This window comes from Camelus bactrianus, chromosome 16 (genome assembly GCF_048773025.1).
Source record: "Camelus bactrianus isolate YW-2024 breed Bactrian camel chromosome 16, ASM4877302v1, whole genome shotgun sequence".
Lineage (NCBI taxonomy): Eukaryota > Metazoa > Chordata > Mammalia > Artiodactyla > Camelidae > Camelus > Camelus bactrianus.
In genome coordinates, this window is record NC_133554.1 from 43,575,398 (window position 1) to 43,581,792 (window position 6,395).

Here is a 6,395-nt window from a genome sequence, read left to right on the forward strand (position 1 = left end):
GATCTGCTCCCCCAGACCCCATTGTGAGAATCGCTTGGGAGAAACACATGAGATGGAAGAAACTGTACGCAGACTAACAATAACTATCACCGCGAATAGGAATCTCTGTCCACAAAGGCCAGAATGACACCTTTCTTGCTTTTCTAGAACCCATCCTAATCTATTCCACCTCTCCGAGAGTCCAGGCACTGATGACAGAGTCCAGGGTTGCGTGGGGGACCATAGATAAGGTGGCAAAAGCCTCTTCGTAGATACGTGAGGACACAAACAGAGGCAATGTCCTCGAGGGCAGGTGAGCCAGTGCTCCCTCTACAATTCTTTCAGCACTACTATACGCTGGAGACTTTTTCAGTGCTTCACAACTACAGTGTCGCCACACACACCCCATCCTGCAGGATGTTGTAGGTATCAGATCACCAGTTTTAAAGAACCAGAGTCTGTGAAGAATTGGACTTGCCCTGAGTGGTCCTCGAGGTGGATCCTCAGGGGAGTAGGACACCTGTGAATATCATCACAGGGTGTGGCCACGCAAGAGAAGCAAGAACTGCAGCTCTAACCTCATTAATATAGGATTGGAGGAGTGCTTTTTTTGTTTGTTTTTTTTTGAACAATACTTTATGTTTCATAGGCTCCCTCTCTTAATATAGCGGCCCTCGGGATACCACTGACACCTGGTGGCCACCAGTGGAATTGCAGGCCTCGTGTCCCGCAGGGACCAGGCAGAATCTTCCTCCATCCGCTGGCCTGCGAGAGGAGCTGTGTTCCCAATTCCAGTAATTCCATCTCCCTATATCCTAAACCCCTCAGTCTGAAACTATGCCCAACCACTACCTTCTCTAAGCCCATCTCCCTTTCCTAGTTCCTTAAATACAAAGCAAATCCAGCCGTCTCCACTCTTCAGATTCAACTTGCCTCTAAATCTTAACGCCACAATGCCAAGGGGCCCTAAGTGCAGTCACAGCAGGAAGCAAGATATCAGCTGTGCTTGGGTGAGTCAGGAAGGCCTCCTGGGGAGGAGACCCTTATGGATAGGTAAGAACGAGCCAGGGGTTGGGGAGGGTATAGCTCAAGTGGTAGAGTGCATGCTTAGCATGCATGAGGTCCTGGGTTCAATCCTCAGTACTTCTTCTAAGAATAAATAAACTTAATTACCTCCTCCCACAAAAAAAAAAAAAAAAAAAAAAAACCAGGAAAACAACAGGGGAAGGACTCCCCAGGAAGAGGGGACAGAACAGAGCAAGTCTTTGTAAGAAAAGGATGCAAGGCATGTTTTGTACCGGGATGTATGCTATGATTATTAATTATTTCATTTTACCCTCACAGACAACCTTACCAGGGAGCTACGGCTACTCACCCTTTAATATGAGGAAATTAAGATTCAGGAAGATAAACTGACCTGTCCACAGTGATCAGATATACAAGTGGCAGGGCCACATTGTCTGATATGAGTTGTAGAGGATTTAAGCTAGTACAGATCAGGAAGAACTCTAGATCACCCAGGAAAAATAATTAACATTCAGAGTGACTTTCAAGTGCTCTCACAGTCCTTGGTTCTGAAATCTGCCCAGTCCTCAGAGGCACTGCCAGGACGCTGAGGGTTCCACCAAAGCGGCTGGCACTGGCTGAACTGTGCTCCCATGCAGGACAGAGAGGGCTGCAGACACTGAGATTTATGATGGCCATGGCCTTCATGACTTAATGGTCAGGGGTTGAGCTATTTCATTTCATCGCACAGTTTTGCCTAGAAATAGCTGCAGACCTGCATTCCAGGATGGCTTTCAGTCATGAGAGGGTGACCTGTGTATCTCCTAAATCATATTAATGCTCGGGGCAGCAGGCCTGTACTTCCTTCCCTCTGCAGTGTCTTTTGCCTTCTGCCAACTGTGTTATTCTCTGAAGGAAAGTCTTTCCGGACCAGGAATGGCAAGGAACACAGAGAAGGGGCAGGAAGGCCACTCTGGTGTGACCTAACCTGGGGTCATCTGCCCCCCAATACACACACCCAGAGCTAGGCAAAATGTCAAGGAGCAGCAAATTGGCTTGGCCCTCGCCCCCCCACTGAGGATTAACATAAATGCCCTCCCCTGTTCCCTCCCTCTCTGCTTCCCTCTCCCCACTCCCTACTCTCTCAGCCTCACCTAGCTGTCCCTCTTCACCCTCCAGGGCCTCCCTGGGGTGGGACCACTTGCTGAGCAGTTCAAATTAAGACATGACCCCTTCCTCCCAGGGGACTCAGTCCTTGAATAAGACTCTCTGAAAGACCTGTGTCTAAGAGGATCTCTGTGTTCCCCTGAGCCCTCCTCCCAAGTACAAGTGTAGGGACTCGTCTCCACACCTACCTAGGGGTCCAGGGACTTGCCTTAGGGTTCGAGAGGTCCAGGTAATGGAAGTAGGTGGAACTAGCTTCCCATCTTGGTTGCTGACTGGGTGAGCCAATGACAGGGCCCTGGGCACAGACCGCGGGGCCATCTCAGCTGTGGGTATTGGCTGGTGATGACTGGCAAACAGTATCCCCGCTGGTCCTTTTCATCATTCACCAGCCCTTCCTGACTCAGCAGGGATCTCAGGAATCAGATCTCTTTCTAAGTCCAGGACCCACCAGCCCCTCCTTGTTTACTCTGCCTCCCATCATCCTCCCCAGGGTCCCACCTCACACTCTCTTGGCCCTCCACCAAGAAAGCTGCTTCACTTTTGCGATGTGTCTTGATGGCCTGTTAAAAGCCAAAAGTAAATCATTAGAGACAGACAGGTGCCCATCTCTAAAAGCAGGGAAGGCTGGTCTTCAAATCCTCCCTGGGAGGTGAGATGCATTTGTATCCTACCCTGTTGGACTAAGATACAACCCCCTCACCCTCAAACCCCAGAATAATCAGTAAATAAAAGGAAGAAAATGAAAACAGGCCAGCGTCCATAATGAGATAGAGGATGGCTCCCCTGGGATGGGTGAGCGCTTCCCGCTAATTTCTGGTGAGGGTTGCATTCAGACCGGGCACGGCATGGGTGTAGTTCTGGACTCGACCAGCAGGGGGCGATCGGAGGCTGTGGACTGCCGGCCGGGTGGCCGTGGGATCAGGAGTCAGTGGACTCGCCCTAAAGGCGCCCAGAGCCCGGACCAATGGGACCCGCGCGGCTCCTCTCTCGAAGACTGCCCCGGAGCCAAAATCTGTGGGCAGATGGGAGCCAAACACTGCCAGGGCGTTTCTCTTGCATCCGGAAACGGAGTCCCTGGACAGCGCCGCCGCGCTCAGGGCGGCTGCGGAAAACCGGCGGAGCCTTCCCGGCGCCAGCCTCCTGGGTTCTGGTCCCAGCTGGTGACGGAAAAGCTGAGATTTCTCAGTTTCTCTGTTTCCCCATGTGTGAAATCTCAGGGTTAGTTCGCCAGAGATCACTAAATCCCTGAAGGCGGTGGGGGGGGGGGGTCCTTCTCTATTTCAGAAAACCAAACCGAAGGGGCGCATCTAACTCTCTAGACCGCCCCCAGAGTAACCCAGGTGCCAAGGGCTGACCGCCGTGCAGACACTGGTGCTTGCTGCTTTCCGTAATCCCAAACTAAGAAAGGTCCCTGATGATCAATATGGGAGAAGAAACTAAGTGCCAGTACGTTCAAGTTTCTTTGGTAAATAAGATTATAAGAGTCCATGGGAGTTGCTGGCTGGGTTTGGTGGTCAGCAGAGGTGGGGAACCCTCTCCGTTCTCCTAACCCTGTCAGTCTCTCATGCCCAGCTTTCTTCTCTCTTCCCCAAGGAGAGATTGTCACGAGTCTCCTTAGCCTGGATGTTTGGTGTCCTCCCCACTCCCCCCAGCCAAAGCCATCAAACCTAATTACCAGGAATGGACATTTGTTCTAAGAAGAAAGAAATGGGGCTGGAGGGTGAGGCCCCACAGAGCCTGCTTCCTCTGGAAAAAAAAAAATCGAGGTTCTTGGGATGCCTCGGTGAAGCCCCGTGGCAGTGACTTTTCCAGCCTTCTCTGTGGAGGAGGGATTCACCGCGCAAACCAGGCCAAGACAGATGACCCAGGCCTGGAAGAGGCCAACTGAGTGGACATCAGTGGCTGGAGGGACCTGGGAGCAGTCACCACAATGCCCACCTTTGGCAAATGGCGAGGCACAAATCTCTCCCACCAGACCGTGGTGTGGCCTCTGCGTGGGCTGCCGGGGCTCCAGAGCCTCCCACAGGGAAGCTGCCTGGGAAGCTTGCTCACCCCAGGGAAATGCCCGGCCGGCTGGCCCAGAATTGACCTTTCACTACAGCCTGATCCCTCTGAGGTGGAAGTGAGTGCAGAGGCACAAAGGATGGGCGTCCCTGTCAGAGGAGAAAGGGTTTTTAAACAAGGGAAGTCAGAGCACTGAACACGATGTTAAAAGCCACCTCCTGGATTTGCACAGCCCTGTCATCAGGAATGAGGAGGCTCCAAGATGTCACCAGGCATGACCCTGGTCACAGAACCAGTAAAGGGCAAAGCCAGGCCTTGAACCTTCTTTTCTGATTCCCAAGTGAAGACAGGAAAGTAGATGCTTTAGTGTCCAGAGAACCAGGCTGGTGCTGTCCTCTGGGCAGCGGTGGAGGGAGGGTCGACTCAGCCCTCTGGCCCCTCCTCTGCCTGGGATTTGATTGCTCTGCAAGTTCAGTGACCTGCTCAGCGACAGTACTCAGGGAGGCCACCCCTCCCATCCAAATACAGGTGTGCCCTACCCCTGAATTTATGAGACCCCCAGACCTAGGGGCCTGTGACAGTAATTCAAGAAGCCTTCTGCCAGCCTGAGGAGCATTCCAGTGGCAAATCCTAGAGACCTGCTGAACCCACAGCTGCCTCCCCAGGGGCCGTTAAAGGCACAGAGTAAGCCAGGCTACCGCAGGGTCCTCGGAGCCTCCGGCCTCCCGGCTGCCTTCCCCTTCCCCTCCTGGGGGCAGCCCACCTCCCAGCATCCTTCCTCTCCCGGATTCCCTAAGGGCCTCCCTTCCCCCCGCACTCGTCCCCCCTCCAGGCCCTCCTCCCTAGCCCACCCTCAGGACAGTCGGTTGCCCTGTGCAAGCACTCATCCCCCAGCCCCCACAGAACTTCAGCACCTTTCTTTGCCCTCTGACTCCTCACCCCGCATTCTCCATTCTGCATTCTGACTCTTAGCGACCCTTCCAACATTCTCTCTCCTTGCTCTCCACCGGAACCTTCCCTTCTGGTTTGTTCCCGCTCCGCACTGCCCTGACTTTAGGATGCCCTGCGTAAGCATTCCTGCTTTGTTCTTTCCCATCCCTCCTGACACACCCCCACCACCCCCACCACCTCCCGCTCACACACTTTCCTCCCTCCTCTGGGCCTCCTGAGTCCTACCCCTCCTTCCTGTCCCCGCAACGTCCCAGACCAGCCCTGCCCTGGAGACCTCTCCCCTCTGAACATCGGTCCCAGCACCCTCTCCTCCTCCACCTTGGCTCTTATTCTTCACGAGCTTGCTGGGCCCCCCATGGAGCCCCCGCCGGAGCTCCCAGGCCAAGACCCCCTTCTCTGATCCCCTAAGGAGGGGATCCATGCCTGTTTGTGGACTGACAAATGGGTTGACAAGATTCTTAGATTTACAATCATCTTCTCTGAGTAGTCAGCTCCCTCAGCACAGGAAGAATGAGATGGGCTCTGAGAAATTTCCATTCTTGCATTTTTGGAAGGACAAGCCTGCTTGGAAAGTTTATTGCAGGAGAGGCAGGCCAGGTGCCCCTACGCTCCTGTGCCTCAGGGCATTTGCACACACTGTTCTCTTGGCCTGGACCATTCTTCTCCTGGATATCAACACCCTCCCTCTCTCATTTCCATCAGGTCTCTGCTCAAATGTCACCTTTTCGGAGAGTCCCTCCCTGCCCACCCTTTGTAAGAAAACACAAGCCCACACCCACACTAACTCTCAACCCCAACCCTGCTTTATGCTTTCATCTTGGCTCTCAACACCTGACCTATTCTTGTTTTTGTGTGTATTGCTCTTCTACCCTCTCTAGACGGTAAGCTCTGTGAGTGCAGGATCTTAGTCTGTTTTGTTCACTCCAGCACTTAGAGCAATAGGAACTCAATAAATATTTGTTGGCTATTGTTAGCAGCAGAGGGTGGGAGTGAGGGTCCCAGCCTAGAATATGCTTACATTATAACTGGTCTCATCTAACCAACTAGTAGAAGAGGGGTTGGTTTGCATGAGGCTGAGACTGAGATTTGTTCGTATGACTTGGGATTAGGATTTGATTCAGGCTTTGAGAAGGAAGAAAATGTTTGCCCAGGTCTTGAATGCTAAGCTGGGCAGGCAGACAGTATCTGGGCTGCCATGTAGACCTACTCAGTACCAGCCCACGATGCAAGCTGCAGAGTGATGATCAAAAGGGCCTGGGTGAGATACTGGCCCTGGGCACATCTTCCGG